Source organism: Eretmochelys imbricata, chromosome 8 (assembly GCF_965152235.1).
Source record: "Eretmochelys imbricata isolate rEreImb1 chromosome 8, rEreImb1.hap1, whole genome shotgun sequence".
Classification (NCBI taxonomy): Eukaryota; Metazoa; Chordata; order Testudines; family Cheloniidae; genus Eretmochelys; species Eretmochelys imbricata.
The window spans coordinates 107,209,529-107,224,098 of record NC_135579.1 but is presented as its reverse complement, the minus strand read 5'-3'; the positions used below and the strand labels follow the sequence as shown (position 1 = coordinate 107,224,098).

Below are 14,570 nucleotides of genomic sequence, written 5' to 3'. Positions count from 1 at the left end.
TAATTTCCTAGAGCAAATCTTTTAGAAAACATCCAGTCTTGATTTAAAAATTGTCAGTGATGGAGAATCCACCACAACTCTTGGTTAATTACCCTCACTGTCAAAAATGTATGCCTTATTTCCAGTCTGCCATTGGATCGTGTTAGACCTTTCTCTGCTAGATTGAAGACTCCATTATCCAATATTTATTCCCCATGTAAGTGCTTGTAGGCTGTAATCAAGTCACCCCGTAACCTTCTCTTTGTTAGACGCAAAGAGCTCCATCTATTTGGCTTATCACTATGAATGCATATTGTTTGCTTGTACCTAGCCACCAACTGATCCAGATCGGTCTGTATGAGTGACCTGTCCTCTGCATGACAACTGCGGGGCACATTGTCAGTTTTGTGTGTCAGACCTGTCTGATGCCCACGTGTCCCAAAACAAGTAAAATATAATACAAGTGCCATTTGGATAGGTTCTCTATATCCCAAAATCCTTTGCAGAATTAGATAATACAGTTTCCACATTTTTTTATATTTCTTTTGTTTTTGAGAGAGTGAGAGCTGCAAAGTCAGTGAGGTTTTAAAATCTGGATAGCTGAAAATAGAAGAAGAGCTGATGGGGTGTGGAGATGGCAGGAGCTGCAGAGAAAAAGGCTCTTAAATCCAGCGTGGAGAGTTGTGCTGAAAAAGAGAGAGAGGGTCAGTGCTACACAGGTGCTTCGAGTGGGGGAATAAGAGAACAAGAGAGAACTCTGTGGAGGATTTTTAAAGCAAAGAGGACAGGTTTGAACTGGATCCTGCAATGACCAGAGACCCAGTAGAGTGTTTTGAGGATGGGATAAGGAATGTCTGGATGATGACTTCATCACAGGTGAATCTCAGGCAGTCGTACGCAGGAGGAAGATGGGGGATGCATGCATTTGATTAGCGCCAGGCAGAGCTCAGCTGGTGGATTAGATCTCTACTCTTTCCATGTGTTTTGCTAGGCAGTTTACCAGCCTAATAATATTTGCAGGTGCTGGCATCAGTTTGGGGGCTTTTGTTTTTTGAGATGTTTGGGAACTGTGGTACACAGCCAGAAAATGACATCACAGTTGACAATGCTGTTGACAGGTTCCTCAGAGAGAGACTGAATGAATGGTACCTGGAGACTGGTCACCCCACTAGGGGTCCATGTAGGACAGGTGGTGGGGGATATGCAGGAAGCTAGTGCTGCTATTGCTTAAGCTGTACTTATTCTGGGATAAACAGAGACCTTAGCAGTGGTATAAATCTGGAACCCTTCACCGAATGCATTTAAAAGAAAAACGATGGTGCGTTATTTTGGGCTTATCTATGGCAGGAGAAGTGGGTATACTTTGTTTACCGTTCTCTCTTTCATCTGTGGGGCCTGCTGGTTTTCACTTAGTGAGCATATCTCATTCTTAGTATGGATCTGATGTGTTGGAGCAGAGAAGTCTAGTCTTGTTTCCATTCTGCAGCCACCTGAAGGAAATGTCCAGGCTTAATAATTAATTTTAAGTGGATTTAGGGACATAGAAGGAGAAGCTTCATATGTTTGACATAGGCCCTAATTCTTAGGTTCATGGAGCTTTTCTTTGATTTCTTTTGTTACCAGTGAACCATGGTGAACATTAGAGATGGGACAATCCTAGTAGGTCCCATACAGTCCGTATGATGCAGGATTGTTCCCTACACTACCGCATCTGATATAAAGATTTTCCTGGTACCCCAATTTTTTCCTTTAACCCCTTGTTACTCTCCCCCTTGTGCCCACTTACATTCATATCCCTCCTTAAGCCCCAATTCTGCAAGGAGCTCTATGTTGGAATGGACTTTTTGCCCCTGTTGGTAGGGCTCTCTGCAAGCATCAGCGTCCAGCCCCGTGGAGTTAATGGCCAGATCACGATCTTTGTGTGCTCACCTTTCCAGGAGTTGTAGCCCATTGTGCTCCACCCACTTAACTTTTGCTTAAAGCCACGCTCTACAGTTAATGCTCAATCCTGCAGTTGCTGAGGGAACTCCATTCCTAGTGAGGGCAAAGGCAGTGGAGGAATCTACCTCTTCCCTGAAGGTTCTCAGCACCCTGAAGGATGATGGTTCTTCTAATCCAGTCTCTCCATGGCTTGGGCATTTTTGTTGCTCTGATCTGCATGCCTCCCACTTTTCCCAGCGCTGATGGCCTGGCCCAGGGGCCGTGCCCCTGGAGCATTGTCTGCAGCGAGGCACTAGTGCCATATGGCTCCCTGAACAGAGTCATGACTGAACCTGCGCACAGGCTGGGACTGGGGTATGCCAGCTCTTCCCGTCTCTGTGAGGGGCTGGGGAATGAATGGCTGTCAGCGTTTGCTAGCACGGGTTCTGCCCGGACAGCATTGGTCCCTCCCGTGGGGGCTGGGACGGAGACAGCGCCATGGCCTGGGGTTCGATTCCTCCTGTGTGTGGCTGGACGGATGAAATGTCTTGCGATAGGGTAGCACCAGCCAGGCGTGTTGGCTGCAGGGCTGGTGGAGGGGGCTGGGTCTCTGCCCCTCGCTCGCTGCCATGGACCCCTAAAGCTTGGACAGGCTCCTCCTGCCAGCGGGGGTAGTGGGCCCCTGTGAGGTTTGGTGTAGGCAGTGTGGGGCGGCTGTGGGGATATGCAGTAGAGGGCATGGGCTGGGGGCGCTGTGTCGTGTGTGTGTGCGCGCGTGCAGTGGGGAGTGTTGTGCTGTGTGTGTCTGTGTGGTGGGCGCTGTGTGGTGGAGGGGGGGGTTGTGCTGTGTGTGGGCGCTGTGTAGTAAGTGTGTGTGCCGGGTGCTGTGTAGTGGGAGGGGGGCATTGTACAGTGGAGGGGGGTTGTGCTGTGTGTGGGTGCTGTGCAGTGTGTGTGTGTGTGTGTGTGTGTGGGGGAGTCGTTGTATAGTGATGGGGGGCTGTGCTGTGGGTGGGGGGCGCGGTGCAGTAATGGGGGGCTGTGCTGTGGGTGGGGGTGCTGTGTAGTAATGGGGGGCGCTGTGCAGTAATGGGGGGGCTGTGCTGGGGTGGGGGGCGCTGTGCAGTAATGGGGGGCTGTGCTGTGGGTGGGGGCGCTGTGTAGTAATGGGGGGCTGTGCTGTGGGTGGGGGTGCTGTGTAGTAATGGGGGGGCTGTGCTGGGGTGGGGGGCGCTGTGCAGTAATGGGGGGCTGTGCTGTGGGTGGGGGCGCTGTGTAGTAATGGGGGGGTGCTGTGCAGTAATGGGGGGCTGTGCTGTGGGTGGGGGGTGCGGTGCAGTAATGGGGGGGCTGTGCTGGGGGTGTGGGCGCTGTGCAGTAATGGGGGGCTGTGCTGGAGGTGGGGGGCGCTGTGCAGTAATGGGGGGGCGCTGTGCAGTAATGGGGGGCTGTGCTGGGGTGGGGGGGCGCTGTACAGTAATGGGGGGGGCTGTGCTGGGGGTGTGGGCGCTGTGCAGTAATGGGGGGCTGTGCTGTGGGTGGGGGCGCTGTGTAGTAATGGGGGGGCGCGGTGCAGTAATGGGGGGGCTGTGCTGGGGTGGGGGGGCGCTGTGCAGTAATGGGGGGCTGTGCTGGGGGTGTGGGCGCTGTGCAGTAATGGGGGGCTGTGCTGGAGGTGGGGGGCGCTGTACAGTAATGGGGGGCCTGTTCCCTGGCTCCGAGTCCGAGTCCCGCCGTGGGGGGCGAGGCGGGACCAGCTCTCTTCCAGCCGCCCCCTGAGGGTCCCCTGGCCGGGCTCCCCTCTGATTGGGTAGCGCGAAGACCCCCGCTCCGTTGGATTGGGTAGCGCCGTGTCCATCCGCGCCCTGGGATTGGCTGGGGGCCGCCCGCCCCGCTACGCGATTGGCGGTCGTGGTGCCTGGAGCCCCGGCCGGCCGGGGGGCACCTCCTGCCGCCGCCGCCGCTTCCCGGCCTGGCGGGGCCGCCGGAGGGGTCGCCGGGGCCGCGCGCCGCGCCGGTGAGCGGGGGCCGCAGCCGGGCCGGGGGCGGCGGGCGGGGTCAGACAGCGCCGGCCGGCGTGTGGGGAGCCGGGACCCCCTTCCGGCCCGCCCCCCCCAGCGCCCCTAGTTCCCCCCCAGCGTCCCCCCTTCCGGCCCGCCCCCTCCCAGCGCCCCTAGTTCCCCCTGCGGCCCGCCCCCCCCCTCAGCGCCCCCCTAGTTCCCCCTCAGCGCCCCCCCCCCCCGGCTCGGCCCCCCGTCAGCTCCCCCCCGAGCGCCCCCCTCCCCTCCCAGCGGCCCCCCGGCCCGTCCCCCCCCCAGCGGCCCGTCCCCCCGCCGCGTGTCCCCCCCCCCCCAGCAGCGCTCACAGCCCCTGCGCCTGGCCCGTTCGCCTCCCCCCGGCCCGGCCCCGCCCCGCCCGGCCCGGCCCTCAGCACCCTCCCCCGTCCGAGCCGGCCCCTGTCAGATCCGGGGCTCCCCGCCCGGCGGCAGAGGCCCCGGGGTCTGCTTCGGCGCGGGGCTAGAGCGGGGTGGGCACCGGCATTGTGCCCCCTTGGGGAGCCAGGGCCTGGGGCCATGTGGGCTGCCCCAGGGAAAGGGGGCTGGGTGCTGCCCCGCACAGTGACCGCCCGCTCGGGCCTGGGGAGCTGGGGTGGGCTCGGCTTGGCAGCCTCAAGTCTCTTTCCGCTTCTTGTTGTGTCTGAATGTCCTGTGTTCCCTGACTCAAATTGCAGGAACCTTTCTGGGGGGTGGATCTGCGGTGTCTGCTCCCTCATCTGCCATTGACTAGGACCTTGACTGGAGAGGCTAGGCAGCCTCCAGGGCTGAATGACGTTTCCTGCTTCAGTCCTGAACTGTTCAGTTCCAGTCTAAATGTTTCTGAGCTCTTCAGACCTAATGTGGCTGAGCTTGGTCGCTTCGCCACTCATGGGTGGGCTCCTGCTAAGCGTGGCTGCGTGTGCATGGGGGCTTGAGCCGCAGCTGGGCGACTGCAGGAGCAACAGGAACCAGCATCGCCTTTGTCTTCCCCAGAATGTATCTCCCCCTATCCCTGTTGCAGCTAGTCTCCAGCAGGAAACAATTGCACCCCATGACTCTGGCCAAAAGGCATAGAGCTGACTGGTTACCGGAATACAGATGGACTGCAGACCCCTGCAGTCTGTTGGCATCTGTAATTGCCCAGCACTGCCCTCTTAACCCTGGTGGAAAGCTGGGAAGAGAGTTGTTGAAGAAGAATCCCTTCCACTCTCTATAGATTGCCTAGGCCATCTCAGTTGACCTTGTGGTAAATGGTACCAAAGATTGCCATCAATGACACCAGGCTTTTGCCTATCACTAGAATGATCGTTAATGAAGTACATCAGTGCAGTCTCTAAATAACTATTCTTTTGGTAGCTGTGTGTTAAGAATGCTCCTTTAATAAATCCATTATTGAGAATCTTTCCCAGCCATGTCTGTCCTCCAGTCTCCCCCCACACAAATGCTGTCGCTAGCTATCACCTGAAGGGCCTGGGTACACCTTATAAACTGTAGCCTAAATTTCGTCTGATGAGGGAACCTATGAGGAGAATGGAAGGGTCGCTCTACTTAGTGGTTGAAGACACAAGATCACGGTATCATCCTTGGCCATTGCCTGGAGCATGACCTTTCAGTAATGTGGCTACCTCCCCCTTTTCCCTTGTCTTCAATCCTCTTGGTGAAGAAGGTGCTATCCTGTAGTGATTCAAGTGATGTAGAAGAGGCTTGGGGTAGCTGCTGTTCTTATTTTCCCTCCAGAGGTCTATCTGTAGGCATCCTCTTTGCCAAACTAATTGTGACTAGGGCTCCCTGAGCTGCAGAAATGGAGAAGTTTCTTTAATCATCCCCTTAATTTTAATCTTAACATTTCAAAGTGATCTGGGGGATTCTGATGGTCATTGTGGGAGTGGCACTGCTAAACCCTGTCACGGTGCTAGCAGCTGTAAAGCTCGCTGCCTTCTTTCTCTTTCATGTAGTATCAGATGGTCAAAAGACTGAACTAAGCAGTATGCAACTCTTTGCTTAATCTCATTCAGAAGTGTGCATAAGGGAGTGACAGTATTCTGAGCTGCTTTCCCCTTAGATAGCTGCATTACGTGTAGCACTACTTAATATTACATTTGCCCTGCAAGTAGAAGGGTAAAATTTTTCTTCCAATGTACTTTTGTTCTGCTGGCAGGTAGTGATAGAACAATATAATGCATGCTGAACTGCTCCTGTGCTATGAATGTTACTCATGGTTTTGTGATAGAGTGCTGTTTCCTTTAGAGACGCCCAAATGTGCCTTTGGGGTTATAGCTGACTGTTGGATGGGATACTGAGGGTTTTGCTCTGCACAGAGGCGGCAGGGTGGGTAGAAAACGAACCTGCAGTGATGAATGCTACTCAAAAGCAAAGTAGGCATCTTCAGGAAGTCTTCCTCGAGGATGACCTTTATATGATATTACAGAACACAAACCCTCTGGTTGCAAATGCACACACATATGGGAGGCAGGGTATGGGAATTCTGTCAGTTCTACAGTAACTTCCGTTGTTCTATGCAGCAGTGTTGTAGCTGTGTCGGTCCCAGGATATTAGAGACACAAGGTGGGTGAGGTAATTTTTTATTGGATCAACTGCTGTTGGTGAGAGACAAGGTTTTGAGGTACATAGAGCTCATCTTGAGGTCTGGGAAAGGTACTAGGGCTACATCTACACTACAGCACTTACAGCAGCGCAGCTGCGCCTCTGTAGTGCTTGTGGTGGAGACGCTCTAAGCTGACGGGAGAGAGCTCTCCCGTCAGCTTAACTCCTGCTCCCATGGTGGGCGGTAGCTATGTTGGCGGGAGAAGCTCTAAAGCGGTGCTTAGGTCCATATTATTTACGTCGCTCAGGGGTGTGAATATTCCATTCTTTAATGAAGACAAGGTCTAAGAGTGTCACAGCTAAATACAAGACTGAACAGATAGTTTAGTGTAAGTAGTAAGTACATATTTAAAGGGACCACTCAAAGTGAAGTGGCCTGTTAACTCCCCTGTACTCACAGGACAAACGGGGAGAGTGGGTTACAGATTGTTGTAATAGGCCATAAATCCAGTGTCTTTATTAAGACCATGATTGTTAGTGTTCAGCAAGTTACGAATTTAAACTCCCAGGCTTGTCTTTTGAAAGCATTGTGCAGGTGTCCTTTGAGGATGAGGACTGATAGATCAGATAAGGAGATATATGGTGTTTGTCTTTTATTCTTTTCCTGTGAAAGTTCATTTGAGAGCATAGTGATTGTGCTGTTTCACCCCCATAGTTGTTCTTGGGGCACTTAGTACACTGGACGTGATAACCACATGTTGTGATAGGCATGCGTAAGATCTGTGGCTCTCGAAAGGCGTGTTGGGGAGTATGTTGATCATTGAAGCAGTGGAGATGTCTGCATGTTTTCCATCTGTTGTTCTGGTAGGGTCTGGTGCCGCTTTGAGATGTTGTGCCCTGGTCTGTGGAGAACTTTCTTCTGTTGATGAGGTTAGGGGGTTGTTTGAAGGCCAGAAGAGGGGATTCAGGAAAGATTTATTTCAGGATAGGGTCCCCATTCAGCATGGGTTATAGTTGTTTGATGATACCCCATGTGGGTTCCAGTGTGGGGTGATAGATGACTACTAGGGTGTGTGCTTGGAGGAGGTTTCATTCCTGTTTTGACGCCAGTTCTCTAACTACTTATACTAAGCGTGTCCCTCTAGTTCTACAACAACGCATTCTTGGGACCTTTCACTGGGGTTTTGTAGAATTTCTCCAGCATTTCTCAAGCCTGCTATTAAATTTAGGCTGAGGGGATGTTAGTGGAAGACTTCCTTGGTGTGAACTTTTGCTGTGTTTGAAACAGATAGTTTAGAACAAGGCTTGAGGGGAAAAAAAAAAAGAACCAGGCACCATTTAGAAGTAGATATGAAAGACAAGATCGAGAAATGCCACATGGGTGAGAAGTCCTCTGTCCCTCCCCTAGCTGCTTGGAGGAGTGGTGGGATTTCTACTAGGATGCCTTAGGAGCCCACTTGTGGGGCTTTATCATTCGTATCGGCCTGTGACTGGTAGTTTTCAGATATACTTAAAGATCCCCATTCCTCTTTTTGCTTAGGCCTGGTTTAAGTATAGTTTTTGTATTGGTTTAACTACTTTGGTTATCGGTATGGCATTTTTTTAAACTGAAATAGTTATACTGGGGTAACAGATTTCACACTAGGGGGTTGTGCCCGTGTACTTTATTTGCCTTCCTGTAAAGGTACAGGCTCTTTCGGAAACAGCATTTTTATACTAATATAACTGGTCCACATTGAGGAGTTGTACTTCCATCCTTCCTTGAATGGGCTACAGGTTTTTTGAATCTGTCCACTGCAACTGAGTAAATCTTTAATTGTCATTGCTGAGAGTTAGGCTATGTGTACACTGCGAAATTAGGTCGAATTTTTAGAAGTCGGTTTCTTAGAAAGCATTTTTATACAGTCGATTGTGTGTGTCCGCACACAAATGCTCTAAGTGCATTTAGTTGGCAGAGTGCGTCCACAGTACTGAGGCTGCCGTCGACTTCCGGAGCATTGCACTGTGGGTAGCTATCCCACAGTTCCTGAAGTCTCCACTGCCCATTTGAATTCTGGGTTGAAATCCCAATGTCTGATGGGGCAAAAACATTGTCGCGGGTGGTTCTGAGTACATATCGTCAGGCCCCCCCCTTCCCTCCCTCCCTCCATGAAAGCAACGGCAGACAATCGTTTTGCGCCTTTTTTCCTGGGTTACCCGTGCAGACGCCATACCACGGCAAGCATGGACCCCGCTCAGCTCACTGTCACCGTATGTCTGCTGGGTGCTGGCAGATGAGGTACTGCATTGCTACACAGCAGCAGCTCATTGCCTTTTGGCAGCAGACGGTGCATTATGATTGGTAGCCATCGTCGTTGTACTCCTGGGTGTTCTTTTAGCCGACCTCGGTGAGGTCAGTCGGGGTGCCTGGGCAGACATGGGAGTGACTCAGCCAGGTCATTTCCCTTTTTAAGTTTCATCTCATGGAGATTTGGTCCTGCCGGCAGTCGTACTGCACCATCTTCTGGTGAGCAGCCAGGAGATGACGATGGCTAGCAGTCATGCTGCACCGTCTGCTACCAGCCTAAGATTTATAAAGATAGATGAAGTGGATCAAAACAAGAAATAGACAAGATTTGTTTTGTGTTCATTTGTATTCATTTTCTCACCCCTCCCTCCCTCCGTGAAATCAACGGCCTGCTAAACCCAGGGTTTTGAGTTCTGTCCTTGAGGGGGCCATTTTGTTTCTCCTTGATGCAAAGCCACCCCCTTTGTTGATTTTAATTCCCTGTAAGCCATGTCGTCAGTCATGCCTCCCTCCGTCAGAGCAATGGCAGACAATCATTTCGCGCCTTTTTTCAGCGAAGACGCCATAGCACTGGGAACATGGAGCCCGCTCAGATCACTGCGGCAATTATGAGCACTGTAAACACTGCGCGCATTATCCAGCAGGATATGCAGAATCATAACCTGCAACAAAAGTGAAACCAGACGAGGAGGTGACTGCAGCGCAGTGACAAGAGTGATGAGGACATGGACATAGACTTCTCACAAATTACGGGCCCCTGCAATGTGCACATCATGGTGCGAATGGGGCAGGTTCATGGCCTGGAACGCTGATTCTGGGCCCGGGAAACAAGCACAGACTGGTGGGACCGCATAGTGTTGCAGGTCTGGGACGATTCCCAGTGGTTGCGAAACTTTCACATGCGTAAGGGCACTTTCATGGAACTTTGTGACTTGCTTTCCCGTGCCCTAAAGCGCAAGATTACCAAGATGAGAGCAGCCCTCACAGTTGAGAAGCGAGTGGCGATAGCTCTGTGGAAGCTTGCAACGCCAGACAGTTACCGGTCAGTCGGGAATCAATTTGGAGTGGGCAAATCTACCGTGGGGGCTGTTGTGATGCAAGTAGCCAACACTATCACTGAGCTGTTGCTATCAAGGGTAGTGACTCTGGGAAATGTGCAGGTCATAGTGGATGGCTTTGCTGCAGTTGGATTCCCTAACTGTGGTGGAGCAATTGACAGAACCCATATCCCTATCTTGGCACCGGAGCACCAAGGCAGCGAGTACATAAACCGCAAGCACTGGTGGATCACAAGGGACGTTTCACCAACATCAACGTGGGATGTCTGGGAAAGGTACATGATGCTCACATCTTCAGGAACTCTATGCCATGGTTCATGAAGCCATACGCAGGCACCCTGGACAGTAGTCAGGAGCTGTTCAACTATAGGCTGAGCAAGTGCAGAATGGTGGTAGAATGTGCATTTGGACGTTTAAAAGCGCGCTGGCGCAGTTTAGGGTTAGCGAAACCAATATTCCCATTGTTATTACTGCTTACTGTGCACTCCACAGTATCTGTGAGGGTAAAGGGGAGATGTTTATGGCGGGGTGGGAGGTTGAGGCAAATCGCCTGGCCGCTGATTACATGCAGCCAGACGCCAGGGCGGTTAGAAGAGTACAGGAGGGCATGGTGCGCATCAGAGAAGCTTTGAAAACCAGTTTCATGACTGGCCAGGCTATGCTGTGAAAGTTCTGTTTGTTTCTCATTGATGGAAACCCCTCCCCTGGGTTCACTCTACTTTCCTGTAAGCGAAGCACCCTCCCCTCCCCTCCCCGCCTTTCCTCCCCCCCCTTCGATCACCGCTTGCAGAGGCAATAAAGTCATTGTTGCTTCACATTCATGCATTCTTTATTAATTCATCACACAAATAGGGGGATAACTGCCAAGGTAGCCCGGGCGGGGTGGTGGAGGAGGGAAGCACCGGGAGGGGTGGTGGAGGAGGGAAGGACAAGGCCACACATCACTTTAAAACTTATTGAATGCCAGCCTTCTGTTGCTTGGGCAATCCTCTGGGGTGGAGTGGCTGGGTGGCCGGAGGCCCCCGCATTGTGTTCTTGGGTGCCTGGGTGAGGAGGCTGTGGAACTTGGGGAGGAGGGTGGTTGATTACACAGGGGCTGTAGTGGCGTCTGTGGTCCTGCTGCCTTTCCTGTAGCTCAGCCACACTCTGGAGCATATGAGTTTGATCCTCCAGCAGCCTGAGCACTGACTCCTGCCTTCTTTCAGCAAGCTGACGCCACCTACCATCTTCGGCCCGCCACTTCTCCTTGCGGTCGTATTGTGTTTTCCTGCACTCTGAGATTGTCTGCCTCCACGTATTTTGCTGTGCTCTGTCAGTGTGGGAGGACAGCATGAGGTCAGAGAACATTTCATCGCGAGTGCCTTTTTTTTGCCTTCTAATCTTCGCTAGCCTCTGGGAAGGAGAAAGATATGCAGCTGGTGGAGGAAAAAAAAAAGGGAGAGTGGTAGTTAAAAAGACACATTTTATAGAACATTGGGTACACTCTTTCACGGTAAACCTTGCTGTTTACATTACACAGCACATGTGCTTTCATTACAAGGTCGTATTTTGCCTCTTATTGAGGGTATGCCGGTTTGGTGTGAGAGATCACTCATGCAGGGCCAGGCAACAGAATTCGGCTTGCAGGCAGCCATGGTAAGCCACAGTCTTTTGGCTTCTTTAACCTTTGTAACATGTGGGAATGGTTTCAAACAGCAGTGCCCTCATTTCCCATACGAAGCAGCCGTTGGGTTGGCCATTAAAAATGGGTTGGCAATTTAAAAGGAGGGCTGCGGTTTCCGGGTTAATGTGCAGCAGAAACCCACTAACACCCCCCCAAATTCTCTGGGATGATGGCTTCACCCCATCCCACCACGGCATGGCTAACAGCGGGGAAGATTTCTGTTCAGCCACAGGCAAACAGCCTAGCAGGAACGGGCACCTCTAAATGTCTGTTTATTAAAACCACCCTATTTCAACCAGGTGACCATGAATGATATCACTCTCCTGTGGGTAAAACAGAGAGATAAAGAACGGATGTTGTTTGAATGCCAGCAAACACTGGGACCATTCGCTGCAATGCTTTGTTCTGCAGTGATTCCCGACTACGTGCTACTGGCCTTGTGTGGTAAAGTGTCCTACCATGGAGGATGGAATAAGGCTTCCCTCCCCAGAAACCTTTTGCAAAGGCTTTGGGAGTACATCCAGGAGAGCTTTATGGAGATGTCCCTACAGGATTTCCACTCCATCCCCAGACACGTTAACAGACTTTTCCAGTAGCTGTACTGGCCGCAAATGCCAGGGCAAATTAATCATTAAACACGCTTGCTTTTAAACCAGGTATAATATTTACAAAGATATACTCACCAGAGGTCCCTTCTCTGCCTTCAGGATCCGGGAGCCCGCCTTGGGTGGGTTCGGGGGTTACTGGCTCCAGGTCCAGGGTGATAAACAGATCCTGGCTATTGGGGAAACCGGTTTCTCCACTTCCTTGCTGTGAGCTATCTACAACCTCCTCCTCCTCATAATCTTCCTCGCCCCCAAAACCTGCTTCCATGTTGCTTCCCACTCCTTGGACGGAGTCAAAGCACAGGGTTGGGGTAGTGGTGGCTGCACCCCCTAGAAAGGCGTGCAGCTCATCATAGAAACAGCATGTCTGGGGCTCTGAACCAGAGCGGCTGTTTGCCTCTGTTTTTTTGGTAGGCTTTGTCTGAGCTCCTTAATTTTCACGCAGCACTGCTGCGGGTCCCTGTTATAGCCTCTGTCCTTCATGCCACTGGAGATTTTTTTCAAATGTTTTGGCATTTTGTTTTTTCGAATGGAGTTCTGCCAGCACGGATTCGTCTCCCCTTACAGCGATCAGATCCTGTACCTCCAGTTCGGTCCATGCTGGAGCTCTTCGGCAATTCTGGGACTACATGGTTTCCTGTGCTGATGGGATCTGCATGATGACCTGTGCAGGTGAGCTCGCCATGCTGACCAAACAGGAAATGGGATTCAAAAGTTCGCGGGCCTTTTCCTGTCTACCTGGCCAGTGCACCTGAGTTGAGAGCGCTGTCCAGAGTGGTCACAACTGAGCACTCTGGGATAGCTCCCGGAGGCCAATACCGTCAAATTGTGTCCACAGTACCCCAATTTCGACCCGGCAAGGTCGATTTCAGTGCTAATGCCCTCGTTGGGGGTGGAGTAAAGAAATCGATTTTAAGAGCCCTTTAGGTCGAAAAAAAGGGCTTTGTCGTGTGGACGCATGCAGGGTTAAATCGAGGTAACGCTGCTAAATTTGACCTAAACTCGTAGTGTAGACCAGGCCTTAGACTTCGGAAATCAACCATCTTCTTCCTCTAGTCTTTCTCATTTTCACCACGCAGGACACTAGTCTATTTTCCTTCCCTCGGAAGCTGTTTTGTGAACTTTCCAATATTGCCTTGCCTATGTGTTTCAGTCCCATATACAGGGCCCATCTATAGGAAAGAATGGAAAGTTCAATTTTATATTCTACTCAGTCTTAATCCCATCTGCTGACACTCTCAGGAAGGGTACCAGTTGTGATGGTGGCTTTTGGTATTGTGTACGCTTTTCCATCCATATTTTATCAATTCCTTTCATACAGGTTACCACACAGTCTTTGGATAATGATTTTTGGTCACTGTTACTCTGATTAGACTGGCAATAGTATACGGAGTTTTTCACTTCTAGGAAACTAATGTCCTAAACCCTTCAATCCCCCAGTTACTTCAAGTTTTCTTTTAATTTAACCAGCACGTTGGTATAGAGTGCTTAATGTAGTCTATACTGCAAGATTAACTAATTAACACCTTGGGGATGACATCTGTTGAAGTCTTGAAATGGTATTTTTGTGCTGCCTCCTACTGGTGAGAGTAGTAGATGTAAAATTTAAGCACACAACTGAGTTTTCCTCCACTTTGCTAATTAAGGAACCTGTAACAGGATTATGTGGGTAGTTGAGGGAAATGAAATCTATAATTCCAGACACCCTAATTGCAGAACTATTAACTGTGGTTTGTAACCTGTCCTTTAAATCAGCTTCTGTACCCAATGACTGGAAGATAGCTAATGTAACGCCAATATTTAAGAAGGGCTCTAGAGGTGATCCTGGCAATTACAGACCGGTAAGTCTAACATCCGGGCAAATTAGTTGAAACAATAGTAAAGAATAAAATTGTCAGACACCTAGAAGAACCTAAATTGTTGGGCAAATGTCAACATGGTTTCTGTAAAGGGAAATCATGTCTTACTAATCTATTAGAGTTCTTTGAAGGGTTCAGCAAACATGTGGACCCCTTCAAAGAACTCTAATAGATTAGTAAGGGAGATCCAGTGGACATAGTGTACTTAGATTTCCAGAAAGCCTTTGACAAAATCCCTCACCAAAGGCTCTTACGTAAATTAAGTTGTCATGGGATAAGAGGGAAGATCCTTTCATGGATTGAGAACTGGTTAAAAGACAGGGAATAAAGGGTAGGGATAAACGGTACATTTTCAGAATGGAGAGGGGTAACTAGTAGTGTTCCCCAACGGACAGTCCTAGGACCAATCCTATTCAATTTATTCATAGATTATTTGGAGAAAGGAGTAAACAGTGAGGTGGCAAAGTTTGCAGATGATACTAAACTGCTCAAGATAGTTAAGAACTTCAAAAAGATATCACAAAACTAAGTGATTAGGCAACAAAATGGCAAATGAAATTTAATGTGGATAAATGAAAAAATAACTTCAACTATACATACAATATGATGGGGGCTAGTT

The 14,570-nt window shown here is 50.6% G+C and overlaps 1 protein-coding gene across 1 annotated transcript in view; it reads left to right on the top strand.

Moving 5' to 3' along the window:
• Positions 1 to 3,852: 3,852 nt before the first annotated feature.
• The window catches only part of ST3GAL3 (ST3 beta-galactoside alpha-2,3-sialyltransferase 3), a 355,813-nt gene continuing 345,095 nt past the window's right edge, over positions 3,853 to 14,570 (top strand). The window contains exon 1 of the mRNA XM_077823827.1: positions 3,853 to 3,916. The gene's annotated coding sequence lies outside the window, so the exon portion shown is untranslated. The remainder of the gene's footprint in view (positions 3,917 to 14,570) is intronic.